At 40.7% G+C, this 20,539-nt stretch overlaps 1 protein-coding gene and 1 long non-coding RNA gene across 9 annotated transcripts in view; one reads left to right on the forward strand and one right to left on the reverse strand.

Annotated features, from left to right (window-relative positions):
• LOC110151430 (uncharacterized) overlaps positions 1-3,493 on the forward strand; it is a 660,579-nt gene extending 657,086 nt beyond the window's left edge. Inside the window, exon 14 of the long non-coding RNA XR_011483657.1 lies at positions 2,798-3,493. This is a non-coding gene — a long non-coding RNA (uncharacterized lncRNA). The remainder of the gene's footprint in view (positions 1-2,797) is intronic.
• GRM7 (glutamate metabotropic receptor 7) overlaps positions 1-20,539 on the reverse strand; it is an 871,847-nt gene that overhangs the window by 138,037 nt on the left and 713,271 nt on the right. The window lies entirely within an intron of this gene.

Here is a 20,539-nt window from a genome sequence, read left to right on the forward strand (position 1 = left end):
ATTGTATACTATCAGATATACATGGAGTCTAGAAAAACGGTACAGATGAGCCTATTTGCAGGGTAAGAATAGAAATGCATGTAGAGAAGAGACATGTGAGCACACAGGAGGGGAGGGCGGGACAAACTGGGAGGTTAGGACTGACATGCATGTCACTACTGACATACATGCTACTTCTGACATGCATGTCACCACTGACATGCATGCCACTACCGACATGCATGTTACTGCCGACATGCATGTTGCTACTGACATATATACTACTATCGTGTGTAAAACAGGTAGCTAGTGGGAACCTGGTGTGGAGTTCAGGCTGCTCAGCTCGGGGCTCTGTGAGGACCTGGAGGGGTGGAATAGTGGGGTGGAGGGAGGCTCCAGAGGGACGGGGTGTGTGTGTGTGTGTGTGTGTAGCTAATTCATCTGCAGCAGAGCAGAAACTGTACACAACATTGTAAAGAAATTATACTCCAATAAAACACATAAATGGAGGTTATCATACCTTCTTTCTAGAGCTGTACATATTAAGTGACATAATGGATCCAGACATAAACTTACAAAGTCTGATAAGGAGAAAAGGCTGCCATTCTAGGCTCTCCCCCAGATTCATCAGCAGAATGTAACCCCTCCACACCCCTTTATCTTGAACTCAACGATCATGTCCTGGCTTCTCTTGCTGAGAAGTCCACCGGGCTTCCCGTGACGTCAGCACATAGCCCGGCTGCCACAGTTAGGCCTCAGTCGGCTTTCTCCATTATAAACTCCTATTTTCAGGAGCTCAGTCTGCTAGCGGAGACTCTGGTTTCATCATTTTCTGTAATTGCTGTGAGCTGTCACCTTCTAACACGTGAATGAAATCTCACATATTTCCTTGGTCTGAGCAGCCACAACCAAGAAACCACATTTCATTGATGGGAGCTGTTGTCTTTCATTTGAGAAAGCATTATAAAACTAAATGATGAAAAGAGTCCTGTGACAGAATATGGGTAAGAAAGACATGTTTTGAATATCCAAGCCCTTCCCTTCCCTCTCACCCTCAGCTGCCAGGACTAATGTGATACACATTTTACAGGTACATGCTGGTGGACGTTATTTTCATCCATAATTCTGGCAGAGTCCATGTTCTGTGTTTAATTAACTAAACGACTTGAGCCATCCAATCCTTGTTTCTACTCATGTATCACAATTAGAGCAAATGGTAGCCATGGAAACCATTAGCTCCGTCATAATTCTTAAAATGAGGATGGCTTTATTTTGGAGCCCATCAAGCACACAGCTCTGCACAGCATGTGTTTATGGTTATTGCTAAATGGAGATTTGGTCATTTTCGAATGAAATGGGAAGCTCCTCATTTCTGACACATGTCATTATAAGGAGCCTTTCATTTCACTCAGGTTTGCCAAGTTCTAATCATTTCCAGGTCCTTCCTATTTATGTTCAATTAGAGATATATTGAAGTTCATAAAAATAGATCTGAATTCACCATGGGGGTGGGGAAATGAATCCCTATTCTATGATCTAACAAGGAGAAGATAAAAATGCGTTAGGCTAATGCTGTGACAACCAGGACATTAATTATTCACCTGCTTCTTTGAGATGGGTTTTTCTCCTTATTCCTGTGAGGCAAGAATATTCATTTTGGTCATTTTACTGCCAGGGTCTGCTCCACTGCTGGCAAGGAAACACAGGCACACTATCGAAATTCTGGACGAGGCTGTTGTAACGTTACTGGCAAGAAGATGGAATCTGTTGCTCCCAAACAAGAATTGCTAAATGGGAGTTTTTACCTTTTGGGTCATTTTAAAGCAATTTCTGTACTCAATAACTGGATATCAGAATGAAGAGAAAAGTAACAGGCCACATGCCTCCACCAGCATATAAAAGTCATTTCAGGAACAAAGTCACATACATACAGGGATGGGGATCATTTATAATACTGGTGCTGGGCCCATGTGACAGTCCGCTGCCTGCTCTGATACAAACATCAGTCTTGAGGAGGCCCTCCGCATGCTCAGCGCTGCCAACGTAGACACAGCATCTGTCGGGTTAGCTCAGAAGCCTCGGCCAGCACAGCAGCTGACAATGAGCCTTGCTGGGCGGGTCCCTCTGGAGTGGCGTCTGGACCCACCTCACGCTCTCGCTCTCTTCCAAAACTGAACTCCTTTACTCCCTGAGTCACACTGGGGAGCATGCAGACCCTTGATATCTTGCTTTTTGTCCGCATCTGACCTCCTGAAACCAGGCGGCTCTTGCCAAGCAAAGGCCAATGTTTTCTGAAGCCCACCCCTTTCTCCCTTCTGTGTAAGTGCCCACAGGCACACTCTGCCATTGTGTTGCACAGTCTAATTCAGACATTTACTGACACCTGACATTTGAGTGACATTCCGACTCCTCAATTTCATCTGTTAGGGCCAATTTAGCCTTCACATTAGGTCAATAACCTAAACTGTTAGCAGGAGCTGCATCACACCACTCAGGAAAAAAAATGTGCCTTCAAATTATGTTTAATTACCTTCATTAAGGGTAACAGCACTGTGTGACACGTGTTTCCAAAGTAGGCAGACTAAGCCTAGTGCATCTCATTTCCTCAACATCCTGGGCTTTCTTATGCCTCTGTCCTGTGACCTTGTCCTCACTAGCATTAGGGTCCAAGGAAAAATCATCCACATACTCTCCAGTCTGATACATGACCAATTTCTGAAAATACAGTCTCTGGACCGCCAGAGATGAAACTTTTACCAAGCAACATTCACTACAGGTTTGCATTCTCCAGATGAACATGGGCAATTTCTTCTTGCAGATTGGTGCCCATGGTCAGGAAGACCGGACCGTCAAATGGCTTTTCTATGTTAACATCATGAAGGAGCTGTGGGCATGCCTGTCCCACTGTAACTGACGCCCGTCAAGGTCTGTGGGTCTACAAAAGCAACTGGATGGACAGTTGCTGAGAGCTCCCGGGAAAGGTGTAAGGACCTGTGTTGGTGAGTTATGCAAGGGATTCTAGGTTACAGTCAAAACAGACTCTGGGAAATAATGTTCATCCCGGTTCAATTCAACAGTCTACTCTTACTCTATATGCAACATTTAACTGGGCTCATTAAAGTCTCTTTGGAAACAGAAGAAGGGCTTAGAGATCATTGTAGTCAGTGCGCTTGTTAGAAAAAGACAAATACCGTATGCTATTACATGTGGAATATAAAAAATGATACAAATGAACATATTTATAAAGCAGAAATAGACGCACAGATGTAGAAAACAAAGTATGGTCACTAAAGTGGGGATGGGGGAGGGATAAACTAGGAGTTTGGCATTAATATATACACAATACGACGTACAAAACAGATCAGAAGGACCTACTGTATAGCAAAGGGAATTCTACTCAACATTCTGTAATAACCTGTATGGGAAAAGAATCTGAAAAAGAATGGATATTATGATATATAGCTGAATCACTTGGTTGTATACCTGAGGCTAATACAATATTTTTTCCCCCCAACTTTAAACTTTTTATTTTGTTTTGGGGGTATAACTGATTAACAGTGTTGTGGTAGTTTCAGCTGAACAGCGAAGGGACTCAGCCATCCATATGCATGTACTCATTCTCCTCCCAAACTGCCTCCCATCCAGGCTGGCACATAACACTGAAGAGTTCCATGTGCTATTCAGCAGGCCCTTGTTGGTTATCTGTTTTAAATATAGCAGTGTGTACATGACCATCCCAAAGTCTCTATCGCCTCCCCCTCAGCAGCCATAAGTTTGTTTTTTAAGCCTGCTAACACAATATTTTAAATCAACTATATTCCAATATAAAAATTAGAAAAAGAACCTACTTGAACCTACTAACAACAATAAAATCAAAAAACAAAAGCCTTGCTCCCCTGTCCCTACAACTTTGAAAACGGTAACTAACTGTTAAATTTCCTAACTGTTCCCTTTGACATTTAAGCACACAGCCTTTGCTACAGTTATTTTTGGCTAGCTGGACCCAGCATTTTTCTTTGAACAAAAGGCAGATACACAAAACGGATATGCGGGCGCAGAGTGGGCAGGGACGGGCAGGATGAGCTGGGAGGACCGCACTCACACGTGGCCCTGCCGAATGTAAGACGGCTGGCAGGAAGCTGACGTGTGACACGGGGCGCTCGGCTCAGCGCTGCGCGATGTCCTCCGGGCATGCGGCGGGCGGGAGCCAGGCCAAAGGGGGGGGTGTATGTGTACTCACAGCTGGTTCACCTCCTGGTACAACAGAAACTAACGCAACACCGTAAAGCAATTACACTCTAATAAAACAAATAAACAGAAAAAACTTAAATAGGACCTAATGAATGCTACGGCAGTTCCAAAACAAAAGTGCTTTCTAAGCGTTAGTTTATTTAATGATCATGTTATCCTACTTATGCAAACAGATATCACTACTTCTCCATTTTACAGATGAAGAAACTGAGGCCAGAAAGGTAAATGATTCACTCTAAATTATTTCTACTTCTTTCAGGCAGAGATGGGGTTTGATTTTTGGCCATATATAAAATTAAAAAAAGGAAGAGTAATAACCATGTCAGCCACTGTGTGTCTGTCACTGAGATAGACATCCTGAGCTCCAAGTGTTCCCCGCCCCCACCACTGTGCATCTGCTGAGGCCCCCCAGGGCTTGAGGGGTTGCCCAGGGTCTAACTCTGCATCCAGGACTGCAGGGTCGGACCAGCACTCTTCACAGCAACACGTGGACCCCCTCCCCTGTCCCGCCACCACCATGCCCCGACGTACTGGGGTGTTTGTTACCGACCTGAAATGATTCTGATTTACTTTTAAAAATCCATATCCTGTAATAAAGGGTGAATATCTGACACTGTTTGTCCAGAAAATTTCCCCTCAAATCTCTCCAAGATCTTGATTTCCAATAAGTTAGTATCTTAGGAATCTTCCTGCTTTCACTCTATCATTTTGTTCTTCTGACTTTACTGAGCCTGTCTGCTCAGAGTTGTTTTATATTTCATTTTTTTCCTCTCCTTGATTTACTTTTTCTCCTTACTTGCATGAATTACATATATATGGTTTATGTATATGTATGTGTGTGTATATCTACGTATAGTTTCTTGATTATTGCTTTTCTGATAAAGTTACTGCCTTCAAATATTTTTCAAATTTATTATATTTATATATATATTTTTAATTTTAGCTGCCTTATTTACTAGAGTTTCTTTTTTGTATAAGACATAAAATATGGGTTGAAATATTTTTCCTTCTATAATGGATATTCCAGCTCACTTCACACTCAGCAGAATATCCTAACTTCATGATATGTAATGACACTTTTATTATAAAACAAATTTTCCCATAAACATGAGCCTCTTTCTGTGCTCTCTATTATGTTCACGTGAACTATTTATCACTCTTACAGTAAGACCACAACAGTTTAATTACGTCCACTTGTATGTATATCCTGCCATGTGATATGTAAGTCACTAACACTCCTTTTTCCAAAACTGTCTTTCTTATATTTTTCCAGATTACCTTTAAATCAGTTTGCCTAATTTCATTACAATTATCATCAGAATTACGTTGAATCTATAGGTGAATTTGGAATTGAATAATCAGTTCTGCTTTCCCTCCAAAAGCTTCTCTCTCAATTCATAAGGCATCTTTTTAAGTTTCCTTCCTGAAGTCATTCATTATAGTAATAAAACCGAACATAAATATTGTCTAAGGCAGGGTTTCTAAGCTAATCAGTGCCTTTAATTAGCAATTTTAGGCTTCCCATTGTGATGATCAAAAAATTTTTGAGGTTCTCTTGTGTGTCCGATCTACTCCTTAAGAATTTTATTACACATACATAGGAGAAACCAAATATACATATTTTCTAAGAAAATAAAAACATACGAAAAGAAGCTGCAGGATGCAGGATTTCTTGAGTGCTGGACTGAAGAACTTGTGTGAGGAGAGTTCAGTGTGGCTGGAGTCCTGATGGGACCTGGCAGAGGTGGGGAAAGGAGCCGGTCCTTGCAGACCTGCTGCAGATCTGCAGCGGCCTGTGCCGTCAGCAAGGCGTCAGCTCGCACAGGCATAGGGAACTCTGGCTTAGCACCCCAGGCTGTCACGTTTCGGGAAGGATGCTGTATGCTGTGTGTAACAAGTGTACAATATACAGATTTATATACTTGAAAAGACTCTAAAGTCATGAAGAATACTTTTTTTGGTGGGGTGGTCTTTCGAGTTCAAAGAGCTCTGTGCTTTTCATTTTAGAAACTTAAAAAAATGCGTGCAACTTGCTGCCAGTGGTAAAGTCTGTTAGTGCAAGACATTACATTTTCTACATAGAAAGTAAACTTTTAAAATTTTATCACAAATTAAAATAATATCTAAATAGAATACCATTAAAAATTGTATTTTGGGACATTTCTGCTAAGAGCTTACAACTTCAGAGCAACCCTTCCACTGAGAACAACAGAAAAAACTGAACAAAATTAAATATATTTTCACCTATCTATCTCTCTAATATATATCTAAATATATTATCTAGTCAGTTTTCAGCACTGAAGAGCTAACAAGGCAGACAAGAATCCCAGGTGGATTATTTGAAGCCAGAAAAAAAAATCAGAGTGAAGCAATCGTGGTATTGGGGCAGCCTTTCTCCCCTTACTATTTTGCTTTTCCTCAACAACCATATGCTTATTCTGGAAAATCCTCCTGTACATCCAGGCTTTAGTTTGAGACCTCTTAGTGTCGTAAGGATGACCTAGGGAATCAGCTTAGCAGGGTTTAAAAGCAAGAGTTAGTCTTCTCTGGACAAAGTATTAGTATCTACTATGTCAACCTATCTGTACAAATTCTTCTATATAATGGCAGTAGGCAGGCATTGATTATTAGGTATCCAAGGTCAAGGTAACAGGATTGAGAAGGGATGACAACAATTTTAGTGCCTTTTTGGAATTTAGTGCATTAGGACAGAGCTCAAGAGAAAACAGATTTAGAAGAATTGTCAGAAGAAGATAACCAGAAGGAGAAAATTGTAAAAAAGAATGGTTGCATTAAGTCATTCTAAGTTACTTAGAATTTCAGTATTAATTAAAACTGAGCATGGGGAAGACCTAATATGTAAAATTAGATAGTGGGTCAGAATGTACGAAACTGATAACATATGATGGAGACTGATACACAGATTTAAAAAGTGCTGCAGAACTCTGGCAGGATGGTAACACATACCCACACGCATGCATGCATGCACACACAACACACAATCGATGCAAACCAAAGAGGATATCTTAAAAACAGGTAGGAAAAAATAAATGCATATTACTTTCAAAAAGGAAAAACTATGGCTGAGTTCTCAACAAAAACAATATAACTTATATATCATAAAACACTATCTTTAAAGTGGAAATAATAAATATCATAGGATGTCATTTACCTGCGGAACCTAAAAAAAAAAAATGGTACAAATGAACTTATTTATAAAACAGAACACAGACATAGAAAACAATCTTATGGTTACCGAAGGGGAAAAGGGGGAGGGATAAATTAGGGGTTTGGGGTTAACATATGCACACTATTATACAGAGGCCTTGAGACCCTAGCAAAGGGAATGCTACACAATATTTTGTAATAACCTATATGGGAAAAGAATCTGAAATAGAACAGATACAGGTATAGTGCATAACACAGTAAGTCATGTGTATTTCCGTAAAATTTTAAAAAAGTAAAGTGGAATTAAATTTCTCAACAAAAACTGAACTGTCCAATAGCATGACACAGACAGAAGGAAAAATGAGTTCAGATCACAGTTCAGAGATTTAAGAAGAAAAGAAATGTCAGAAAGAATACATAAATTGGAAGGTATAAATGAATCTTAAATGTAGTCTACAACAATATTGACTTCTGTGGTATAAAATGCATGACAACAGTGACCTATAGGTACGGAGGGGGAGTTCATGTAATTACCAGTCCAAGACACTAGTACTATGAGAAAAAAGATGGTAAAGGTAATTATTTCTATTAGAATTTGATTCAAGATTGCCTGTTGTACTTTTAGGGGTCACTAAAAACCTGTGTAACAGATTGATGCAGGAAAGGGTGATGAAAAAAGTATACATCTGTTTTATGTTTCTTTCTTGCTTTCCTCTGGATTAATCAAGAGTGACAAGCAGGGTAAAAGATCAAGCCTGGTAGATTAAATTATAAAATAAAATCCAGCTACATACTGATACTTTAAATGCAAGAGAACAGAAAGTTCAAAGTAAAAGGGGAGAAGAGATATTCCTCTTGAACTTGGCCATTTACTCTAAACCATCTGAGAAGGGGCCAAGATTGGGGATTCTGGGTTTTTACCTTCCACCAGCTTCTTCAGTTTCTGCCATCACTACATCTACTCAGGAGTGAATGACAGAAAATGGGGGACAAAAGGGATTTCTAAGTGCTGGTAATTAATGTGATTACCTATTTGGGCCCGGGTTATTTGTATGTACTCATTTTACAAATATTCTTTGAGATGTCCCTTTATGGTTCAGGCACTTTCTTTAAATTAATCAACTTGTTGATTTTTTTTTTAATTAAGACTTTCTACAAGTTAAATGATCTTATCAGAACTTCTAATACTACAAAAATAAGTTTTCCCAGACTTTTCCTGTACTAGGGCCTAGGTAGGGTGTGTAGATTAATCAAAATTCCAACACATGATATTCATGTCACTAGTTAAGACTGAATATCACCGTCTTCTGCTGTTCATGCTGTTTAGAAGGAGCCATAAAGAAACCCAGACTGGGTCATCTACTTCCCTAGTTACAGATCACTTATACTGGGGAAAACACTTAAGTATTTTAACTCCCTTGTTAAAGTTTCTATAAAGAAAGCTGAGCGCTGAAGAACTGATGCTTTTGAACTGTGGTGTTGGAGAAGACTCTTGAGAGTCCCTTGGACAGCAAGGAGATCCAACCCGTCCATCCTAAAGGAAATCAGACCTGAATATTCACTGGAAGGACTGATGCTAAAGCTGAAACTCCAATACTTTGGCCACCTGATGTGAAGAACTGACCGACTAGAAAAGACCCTGATGCTGGGCAAGACTGAAGGCGGGAGGAGAATGGGACGACAGAAGATGAGATGGTTCGATGGCATCACCGACTTGATGGACCTGAGTTTGAGCAAGCTCCGGGAGTTGGTGATGGACAGGGAAGCCTGGCGTGCTGCAGTCCCTGGGGTCACAAAGAGTCGGACATGACTGCGCGACTGAACTGAACTGTTAAATTAAAAAGCCAAAAACATTCTGCAACTCCTAGGGAAAAGCAGCAACTCTGTACATTTGGAAGAGGAGGACCTTTTTCTTCTCTGCTTCCCTGCCCTGGGAGAAATGCTGGCCTTATGTTTATTTTCTGAGTGTCAGGGATGAATAATGCCACATATTTGGAGTGTTCATCAAATGCCCAGTCACCATCTGGGCTGAATTCTAGCTGCCTTTACAAACGTTTTGTCAGCTATAATTGAATCCCATTGAAATATGCCTGACATATGGATGTGATCCGGTCAGGACAGTGACTGCATAGGCTAAATGCTCCCCAGAAGGTGAAGGACAACAGTGAGGGCAGACCTTTCACTGGTCAAATAAACCAAACACCTTCACTGTCTAAGCAAAATCTCTCTCAGCCTGTAGCCCTTGATTTCGAATCCATATTCACTCTGACGAAGCAAAACTGGCAGAATTCAACTCGGCTGAGAAAAAGTATTTTCCAGGCAAACTGAAAGGGTAAATACATTGGGAGATTGTTTATAAGGTCTTTACATCACATAAATATGTGAAAAAAAGACTTTGAAACAGTAATTATATATTCATATTCATACTCATATTGCTGATAATTATATGTTCACATTATCTGTTCATTAAAGCAGCTCATTAATTTACTCTGAAAGAGTAATTGGTTCAAGTTACCGTGCATATTTGAAAAGAAATGAAATTCTTCTTCCTTGAAGATAAGCAATGGATCTTTTACTGAATCTCATTGGCCCTCTCCACGAACTCATTCAAATTCATGCAGTTTTACTGAAGTTGTCTTCAAGATTCCTCCTTGGTGCCCAAACAAATGGCATTCTCTCCTCTAAATCTAAGCCTTCCCAGATATTAACAAATCTGAACAACTATTTCCCAGATCTCTCATAGTCACCCATCCGCAACCGCTTCCACCTTTTATCTTCATTCTGCCCTCTGATGCCACAGGGACAAATCTGAGCCTCTGCTCCCTGACAACCCGCTGTCTATTTTGAGAAAGCTATTATGTCTCTTTGGCTGAGTTAAATATATCCTATTTCCTCCCTGAGTTAGAGCTTAGTTTTTCAGTGATCCTCTTAAACTCGGTCATTCACTTTAATCCAGCCCTAACTTGAGTCCAACCTACCCAAGGAGTTTCAGCTTGGAGTTTCCTGCTCAAAAGGGGGGGCTTCTCTTCACTTCTGATCACCTGAACTTAGCTCAGGACCTGGCACTTGGAACACATGTATTTCAATGGTTTTTAATGCTTAGTAAACACTAATTTAATTCTGAAAACAGATTCTAGGAAGTAGCTACTGTTGTTGACACACCCAATTTATAGATGAAAATACCGAGACACAGTCATTAAAGAAGCCTGAGTAAGGGCATATAACCCAACAGTGGTGAGCGGGTATCAGGATGTTTGAGGTCTGACTCTGGAGTCCAGGCTTTTTGCTGCTAAGTTACTCTCTAAACATCTTATTATCCTACACTCTTAGTACCATGAATATAGAATTATAGTCCAGGTCTTTCTGAAGGATGTTAGAGAAGCATCCAGCAAAGCCACATGGGTAAAGGAGTGATTCTAAGAGAAGTCAATGGACTTTAAGGTAAAAATAAAAACGTTAGGATCAAAACTCCAGGCTTTTAGTCCAAAGCTCTTTCTATAAAAGTCTTCATGAGAATTGTGAATATCTAAGAAAAATACAGTCCATTGCTTTTAAAAATTATTATGTAGGATTGAGTATTCTCCAAGCCTAAAGCACAGATGGTAAAGAATCTGCTGGCAACGTGGGAGACCTGGGTTTGATCCCTGGGTCGGGACAATCCCCTGAAGAAGGGAACGACAACCCACTCCAGTATTCTTACCTAGAAAGTCCCATGGACAGAGGAGCCTGGTGGGCTATAGTCCATGGGGCCGCCAAGAGTCAGGCTTGACTGAGTGACTGACACTTTCAAGCCTAAGTTATCAATAGTTCCTTTAAAATCAGTGAGAGAAAATCAAAGTGTTACCTAGAGAGGGACAAGCATGATAGCAGATTTCTTGTTGGACATGATGCAAGTGAGAAGATAGTGGAGAAACCAGAATGCTATATGCAGAAACTAAGGCAAAATATTTTCAAGTAAACATACACAGAAAAAAAATGGAATCACCAAAATGTCCATACTATAGAAAACGTATCTTTTGAGAAAATTCTCTGAGCCGTATGCTAATGATTTGTGTCCTTCCACGTTCCACAGGGAAGTGTGAAGGGCAGGGAGGCCTGGCGTGCTCTAGTCCATGGGGTCGCACAGAGTCGGCCCTGACTCAGCAGCTGAACAATGGTCCACGAGTCTAGACCCCGGAACTGTGCTTCTGCGCCTTTCAGGGGCATGTGCAGATTCTGACGCAGCAGGTCTGGGGCCAAGCCTGAGATTCTGCATTTCTCCCAGGTTCTCAAGACTTTGGGTCCCTGGGTCTACTTTAACAAGCAAGGACACAGCTATCTAGTCCTGTGGGTTCCATTTCCACTTCCAGCTGTTGGGAGGCTGGGCCTCAGGAATCATGAAGACCCTGTCCAGCCTTCCTAAGTCTATGACATCTTCCTTCTCTTGGGCCTCTATTTCTATTTTTATTTTTTCTTTTGGTTGACTCTCTCATATATCAGGTGTGATTCCAATGTTAGGGTTGAGAAAGGCCTTACAAATGGGGATATCCCCAACCCTGCTTTGAAACTCTAAGGCACAGATGCCTTATCTATAAAACACAAGTAATCCCTAATCTACACTGTGTAGCTGAAAGGATCCCAAGGGTGGTGTTTACACTTTGACCTGTTGTAGAAATTCAACAGATGCTAGTTTCTATCCCCTCCTCACCAACACCACTCTCAAGTAAATTACAGGTTCAAGCACATAACCCACCTTTTCAAAAGTTGTTTAGAGCTTACCAGCATAATTTTTAAATCCCACCCTAACCATTATTGTTACTATATGGGAGTATATAGAGTCTTCTCTCACTATTGTCCCAAAAATAAGATGCTTCTCTTCAATCTTTAAGCCCAATATAAGGGATCAGTATACGCAAAGCCACCTTAGAAAGAGAAGACCAAACCTAGAAGTCTAAGGCCCAAGATAACATGAGGCCAAAAGGCCCTCAGGGAATAAGACAGACGGTTGTTCTGCCAGGTCAGCTTAGTGAAGGTACCATCTAAGAGCTAAATACTGAGAGGTATGTCCAGGTCTCTCGGCAAGAGCATCTAGACTGAGGAGAGTTGCTAGGTTAACTCAGCTGAAGCCCTTAACCATTCGGCCATCTGCTCCCACACCCTTTGACTACGAGAAAAAGGACTCTTCGTGTTGAGCTGGACGTGCTGGCTTCCATGACGGTTCCGTTTGACATTGCAAACTAATAGTCCACTAGTTCAGTTTTTCTACATCAGTCTCCTGAGCTAGGAGAATTAGAGTGGACTTATTATAGAGGTGGGAATTGAATCAGATGGTCCCACAACTGACACAAGTGAAATAATTACATCCACTGATGAGTACCATGGTGATGACTAAACACAACCATGTGACCTACAGTGACCCGGGAGGCTCTGACCGTGGGAGAAAGAGAGCCACTCTCCACAGCACAGCCACGGAGGGCTTCTCTGAGGAGGGGGCCTCCGTGTTTAGCCTGGAGGTATGACAGCAGCTGAAGAATGCAGGTTCCGTACTTATCAGGAGGTGGTACAGTAGTCAACGTATAATAGGGAATGAGCATCATGTGACCCAAGAAATGGAAAGAGAAAGCTTGGGGATGAAGAAAGTGAAGGCTTGGACAACACAGTGGGTGAGCTTGGCTAGAATGGAGGCAGGAATGATACCATGTGTCCTTTTGGCCTTTGAAATTCTAGACTTTCTACAAAGAATAGTGGATGCAGTAAGAAGCCATTAGAAAATTGTACCTGGGTAAATACATAATCTCTTGTGTTTAAAAAAAAAAAATCTCTCTTCTGTGGAGAAGAGAGGATGTTAGGGTGCAAATGGAGCTCCCAGTCCAGAGGACGACATCAGTTGTGGGGAAGGATGGCATATTCAGGTGGCTGCAGTGGACACAGGAAGAACAGTGGGATTACAGATACAGATTTCAGAAAGGACTTTATCAGAGGCTATCTCACTGTCCTCAAAGGACTTTCTGCATCACCATGGTTCCTTCCCAACTTCCTTGTGTCCTCCTCATCACACAGAGGTCTTTCATCTACATATCACAACTCAGTGATCTCACACCCACCCTTCTCTACAAAGTAAGAGACTCCTTGATACAGTAAGGGAACAGTTTCCTGTAGTTACGATTAGCACTCACTATTGGCCAGGCACTGTTTCAAGGAATTTGGGTGGACTCATTCATTTAATCCCGGCAACAGTCCAAGAAGATAAGTATCATTAGCATCTCTACTTGGTAGATGAGGAATACAAGGTTCAACAAGCTTCAGTAACATGAACATTGTAGAATTAAACTGGGTGTGGCCTATGAGGAAATGTACAAGTCCTTTCTACACAGTATCTAGGATGCTTTGCATTCAAAAGCTATCTAAATATGTGAGAGTTGACAGTACTCCTTTGGCTCAGCTGTGTCTAGGGAAGAGAACACTCTCATTGTATATTAAAAGTCTTTTTACGATATTTTGTTTTTTGTTTTGTTTTCAGAGCAGGATGGTCCAAGAACTGTTTCCGCTAATGATATCCTATTGGTTATAATCTTCCACTACACCAAACAATGTGATGCCCATAGGAGAAACCAAAAAACAAAACCAAAAATCTTTTACATCTAAGAACATGCAGCCTTGGGGAGGATCTGGAGGTTGTGGGAGACTAAAGTTTAAATTTCTACAAGGACAACAGGATAGACCAGATGTAATGACCTGAATCATGAAAATAAGAAACAAAATTTAAAGATGCTTCTTCTGGACTCACACCTAACCCACTTTGTCTCCTTTGCAATAGCTGGTTTGCATTTTTCTGGTGTATTTCTTTTTGGTTAGGCCAACCACCCACTGAAAACTAAAAAATCCCCCCAAATACAGAACAGATCATTTAATTCTAAGGACTGGTTTCATGGCCATTGCTGTATTTTAAAAGAAATTAGAACATAAAAGAAAATGCCTTATGACATTGGGGAGATTAAAAACATACTATCTGGTTGTTTCATCTGCAAGGTAATTGCTTCATTTGACTAGATTAAACTGGTATCAGCACAGCTGTTGGAAATTCCCGGTAATGAACCGTCCTGTCAACTGGCGTTGGGTGGGGGCTGGGGTTCAAATTACTGGAAAAGCATCCCCATTATGGTTAATTCTTTATTCAGGAGACAATTCATGAGTGACTTTGCACATTTTTAAAGAATTATTCCTAGAGCTAACTACCACTATGAGGCATTAAAATCCTACGCTATTGTAGACTTACAATTCAAGCTCAAGGCAGTTAGCCAAGAACTTGTCAAAGTGCCTTTCATTCAGTAAGAGAAATGCCCAGTCACACTTGCTGGATGATCACCTGTCTTCTCACAAAGCTCAAATATATGCATCAGGCATAGGACAGCAGCACTGAGTCCATCTTGTATAAGTAAAACCAAAGTCAACTAAGAACCAGTGTTAACAGACTATGAATCTACGTGGTGTGAACACATAGGTATAAATGGGCCATTTACATTCTGAACATGATTCCTTCCAGCATCAGTTATTTAGTATTCCTGGTTTAAGGGAGTTGTTCTTCAAGTGGATTCCCCAAGTTGGTTGTTTTTACTGAAATCCAATACTAACAACTCTAGTGTGTTCTGGACATGACCCAACTATCAGATTGTATTGCTGGCGCTATGCGTTCCAACTCCCTTGACCATTTCATATATTGTCCCCTCTCCTTAAGACCTCAACACCTCCACCCCTAGCCTTCATCCTCATTTGATGACTTTCCATTCTAGTTCACAGGATAGATGCCACCAAAAAGACATTTCCACCATCTTCCAAATCCACATTTACTCACTGATATACATCTGTGCCCACAGATCCCGCTTCCCTCCTGGCGACAGGATGGACAATCTATCCTCAGTTAATTGTTCCACTGGTGCCCTGGGGCTCATATGCTCTCTTCTACTAAAGGAAATATTTCTGGCAATTTCCACCTCACCCCCCAACCTGCCTCATCATCACTTTTCCTCTGTCCACTAAATCTCCCCATCCACATACATATATGCCAATTCCCTCACTGCCTAAAATGCCATTTCCCAGCCTCTCTGGAGTTTTGGATATCTAGATCATTTTCTAATAGGGAATACTGTACTGCTAACTTAATTATGTTTGCTTCCTACTCAGAGACTATTTTCAAGGGAAGTGGAAAATCACTTTTTTATTGTTGTTTTTGTCTCCTTTAGACTCTGAACTTTACACTCTGTACACACCTTCTCCTCTTACAATCTTAAAACTTACTGAAGACTCAAAGGAGGTTTTATTTGTAGATTAAAAATATCAATATTTACCATGTTGGAAATTTAAAGGAAACCATTTTTAAAAGGCTTATATAATGGTTCAGGTGATGATAGCACAGAGGACAACACTGTGTATTAAAAACATCGTAGTGATAATATACAATTAGTTCTGACCTCACGGACCTCTTGAGATCTATGCTAAAATGAAGTGTCGGTTTCTCCAGAATTACAAAGAGCATGATTGACACTACTTGGAGGATAAAATACATTTGCCCTTGTTTATGAGACCTGAATCTAAAAAGCTATAAGTGTATTCAAATATTAATAAATTTCTTCAGCTATGGTGCACCTCTTCTTTTCATGTACTGATTAACTCAATAAGCTGAAATATGTTTAATCTACCTAGGTAACAAATATTTCATTTTGCAACACTTTCTATGCTTTCTGATGACCTTATTATGCCTTTGAAAGAAAGTGAAAGTGTTAGTCGCTTGGTCGTGTCTTGACTCTTTGTGACCCCATGGACTGTAGCCCCCACCAGGCTCCTCTGTCCATGGGATTTTCCAGTAAGAATACTGGGGTGGGTTGTCATTCCCTTCTCCAGGGGATCTTCCTGACTCAGGGATCAAACCCAAGTCTCCTGCATTGCAGACACCTTCTATAATGTCTGAGCTACCAGGGAAACCCTATTATGCTTTTGGTTATTAAGAAAACAAAGATTTCTCACTTATAAAGAAGCTATATTTCTTTACAAATGGCATTACTTTGTATGCTTACCTTGTGTTTTACTGTCACATCATCAAGAGTGCAAATCGTCTCTAACAGAAAAATAAAGTTTTCCACAAATGCTATTCTTAATGTAGGAAAAAGAGTAAAGCTCTCAGGTTATCTTTTATGCCTAAAACCACCGCTGAGATTTCAGAGAGCATCTAGAATCACAAAGGTTTGCTCTCTCACCTTATAAAAAGAGAGGAACTAGAAATAGGTTCATTTGCTGTGTTACTATTTATAAGTCGCATGGGGGAAAGTTAACTTAGAAAAGCTGATGAGCCTTCCCCAGATTAAATTTGTATAAGGTCAGTGTTACAAATATTAATAATCAGAAATTACATGGTTTGTGGGCAGTTCCTAGAGATTCCCCAGGATCTTCACTCTGTATGCTTCTTTTCTTCAGACTTGTGCTTGTGCTTTCTCTGGTGATAGAAGGAAAACCAGCACAGTACAGGCCCTGGTCAACAATAGCCCACTGCCTGTTTTTATAAACAGTCTTACTGGAACACAGACAAGCTCATTTGTTGACATACTCTCTATGGCTGCTTCTGCACTATAATAGCAAAGTTGGTCACAGCATCACTTCTTTCATTTAAATCTAGCATTTTCTAGAACAATGGATTTTAATTAGGGATAAACAGCAGCCTTACCTAAGGAGTTTTATAGAAGTGCAGACATCTATGACCTACTTCAGAGCTACTGAATCTCATTAGTTGACATCCCTGCCATATTCTTGGTACATCATTGGTATCTTACATAAATTAGGTTTCAAAATTATTATGTTATGTATCCACATTGTTTCCTTTATTTTCATTTATTATTTATAAAAGACAGGTAACAGCCATTCTCTTTTTTGAGAGTAGCCTTAACCATGATTCTTAGAGATATCCTGTCTAAAACTCTTCCAGGGATTAGCTTTTTCATCTGGCTTTACATGATACAGGAACAACCAAATTTCCTTGCCAGTTGCATTATTTTTGATTTGAACTTTCAATGGACCTTCAGGTTAACCACAGCCACTATAAGTCTCTTCATTTCTCTCTGACTTTTCCCTGAAGGCTTTGTAATCAGCTACAGACCTTCTCAGAACCCGGCGGGAAAGGGCTCTATCTGACCTGGACAGTATCATTAGCACAACTTTCAGACCTTATCAAGATTTCCAGAAGTCATCAATTACAAAAAAAAAAAAAAAAAAAAAAAAAGAGGCAGCTTCATAAAGGTCTTACCCAACAGTCCAAATGGAATAAAAATTAATTACCTAGGACTGAATGGACTAATGAGATAAACTGTATTGTTTCTTGCTTGATGTAGCCTAAAGTCCTGCTTTTTGAATAGATAAGGTGCCTCTTCCTCCTTAAGCTATCTGTAACTCAGAACAGATTCAGTAGGTTCTGCTTTTGTAAACAGAAATGAAACATTTGAACTGCTCTCTGATTTGAGCTTCTTCACTGACTCTCCCATCCCCAATTCAGAAACTTACTGAATTTACATATTTTACATAACTGTATCATTATTTGCATAGATTAAATAAGAGTCTGTCCCCCTTTTCTCCCCAAAATACATAGGAAATACTAGTTTTGTAACCAAAGCCTTGCCTAGTGTATTATTTTTGAGGATGATATTTGTTTAATTGAGTATGACAAGCCATATTTAAGGAAGTAACACTGACTTTGCTGGAGCCCTGGGGCTTCCCTGGTAGCTCCAACAGTAAAGAATCCACCTGCAATGCAGGAGACCTGGCTTCCATCCCTGCGGAAGGAAGATCCCCTGGAGGAGGAAATGGCAACCCAGTCCAGTATTCTTGCCTAAAGAATCCCATGGACACAGGAGCCTGGCGGGGTACACTCCATGGAGTCCACAAAGAGTTGGACACAACAGAGCAACTATCACTTTCACTTTTATGGAGCCCTCACAAGAAAAAGAGTTTGGTTTCTGGCTTGAGGGGTCTCAGCACTGCAAGTGATAAGGAATGTCACTTTCTGGCAGGCCAAGAGGCCTGGAATAATTCAGGAAACTCAGGAAGAGATAAGCTTACCCAAATTTATAAATACTGAAGGAGAAATCTGGCAGGCTTTCCCTGCAGTATTGTAGCTGGCCTTCTGGCCTCAGAATAGTGAATGGTAGAGCCTTTCAAGGTCCAATCTGGGATTCCTTACAAAGACTTCCAACAGAGCAAACTTAAGCTGTTGCACCTAGTAAATTAACACTAGCTGCACCTATGTCAATAGCCAGGCCAAGCCTCATGAGCCCAGGCTTATTTGCAGTCAAGAAAAACTGGATAAACAGCAAGGTCCTCCCGTGTAGCGCAGGGAACTATATTCAGTATCTGATGATAAACCATAATGGATAAGAATATTTAAAAAGAACATATGTATATATGTATACCTGAATCACCTTCTTATACAGCAGATATTAACACAACATTGTAATTCAACTATACTGATTTTTTTTAAAGAATAAACTTTTTTTTTGAGATTTCTGTGCTCCAAAGGGGAGAAGACTAAGAAAACTGAGATTATGCAAAATGATGACAAACAACGGAAATGCGTAGTGGAAAACTATGCATTTTTAGAGCAAGCCCTTCTAGTTACCTGATGTGGCCTTTCATTGCCTTTCAGGTATCTTACACTCACTCCATAACTTACAGTTAACTCACTAATATAAAATAATTCTTGTTTACAGACAAGGAGATAAGTCTGTGCAGTATTTTCAGGAGTGAAATTAACTTTTTCCAATCAACCCCCAACCCTGACCCTATAGCAAAAGCCAATTTTGGATCTATTTGTACATTCATAGCAAGTTGTCTTTATTCCATACAAATTCGTGCTTCTTTGGTTTTCTCTTTTCAGTTGCTTGCGCTATCTGGGTGGAGCAGCTATACAATAAAATAAGCATACACAGGAATGTTTCTTTGAAATTGCTGGCAAAGTTGGGCATTTTTTCAAAAGTATCAAATTAACTTCCATCCCACCTCCGTGCTCGATTAAAACTTGTGACAAATACAACAATCAGGTGGAAAATAGACAAAATCCTTTCACTATAACTTACATGCTAAAGGAGGGACAGGAACAGTGAATAAAGTAAGTATGTAAGTCTGATGGTGAATTTGAATGTGACAGCACCACAGGGAAAATACAAGATGCCACTGCTGTGAACTGCTACTCTGGAAACAATTCAACTGCACAGTTTTAGTCTCTGGGAGGCACCAAAACTCAGAAGGATGACTCTTACTCTAGTGCTATTTCTGCCCTATTAGGGGTCCTGGTCTCTGTGACATGTATCATGTTTCTTTTGTTGCTCATTCATGTCCGACTCTTTGTGACCCCATGGACTGTAGCCTGCCCGGCTCCTCCATCCACGGGATCTCCCAGGCAAGAACACTGGCTTGCCTTTCTCTCCTCCAGGGTAACTTTCCGACCCAGGGATCAAACCCGAGTCTCGTGCCTTGGCTGGTGAGTTCTTTACCCCTGGGTCACCTGGAAGTCAATATGTCTCATAAAATTATATAAATTTGGCAGCAGAGGGCAGCTAGAAAAACAAATGGGCAGAAATGACCACTTCCATTAAGTGACACAGCACAGTGACCCGCAATGACCTGCCTTCTCCCAGGTTACAAAAGGCAGCCAGGCTTGTGGATTCAAGATCTGACTGGACAGATTTTTCCCCCATTAAATAAGCAGAGGTTTGCACTTGAGCACGGTATTGTCTGGGTCTTCAGGAAAGAGATATAAACTCTTTTGTACTAACTGAAAACAGACAAGTTTGATTAAAAGGTACACACCTCGGCGCTGGGATTCCCAGGTGGCTCAGAATCCACCTGCCGATGCAGCAGCCACAGGAGATGCAGGTTTGACCCCTGGGTCGGGAAGATCCCCTGGAGAAGGAAATGGCAACCCACTCCAGTACTCTTGCCTGGAGAACCCCAAGGACAGAGGAGCCTGGCAGGCTACATCCCATGGGGTGGCAAAGAATCGGCCACAACTCAGGGGCTGAACAACAACAGCAATCTGAGCATTAGTGCCATATTCAACAGGAGTTGTACCAGACAGTTTCTTTCTGAGGTATGCATCTTTTTTTTAAAGGAAATTGGATGTCTG

The sequence above is a fragment of the Odocoileus virginianus genome, chromosome 26, assembly GCF_023699985.2.
Source record: "Odocoileus virginianus isolate 20LAN1187 ecotype Illinois chromosome 26, Ovbor_1.2, whole genome shotgun sequence".
Taxonomy (NCBI): domain Eukaryota; kingdom Metazoa; phylum Chordata; class Mammalia; order Artiodactyla; family Cervidae; genus Odocoileus; species Odocoileus virginianus.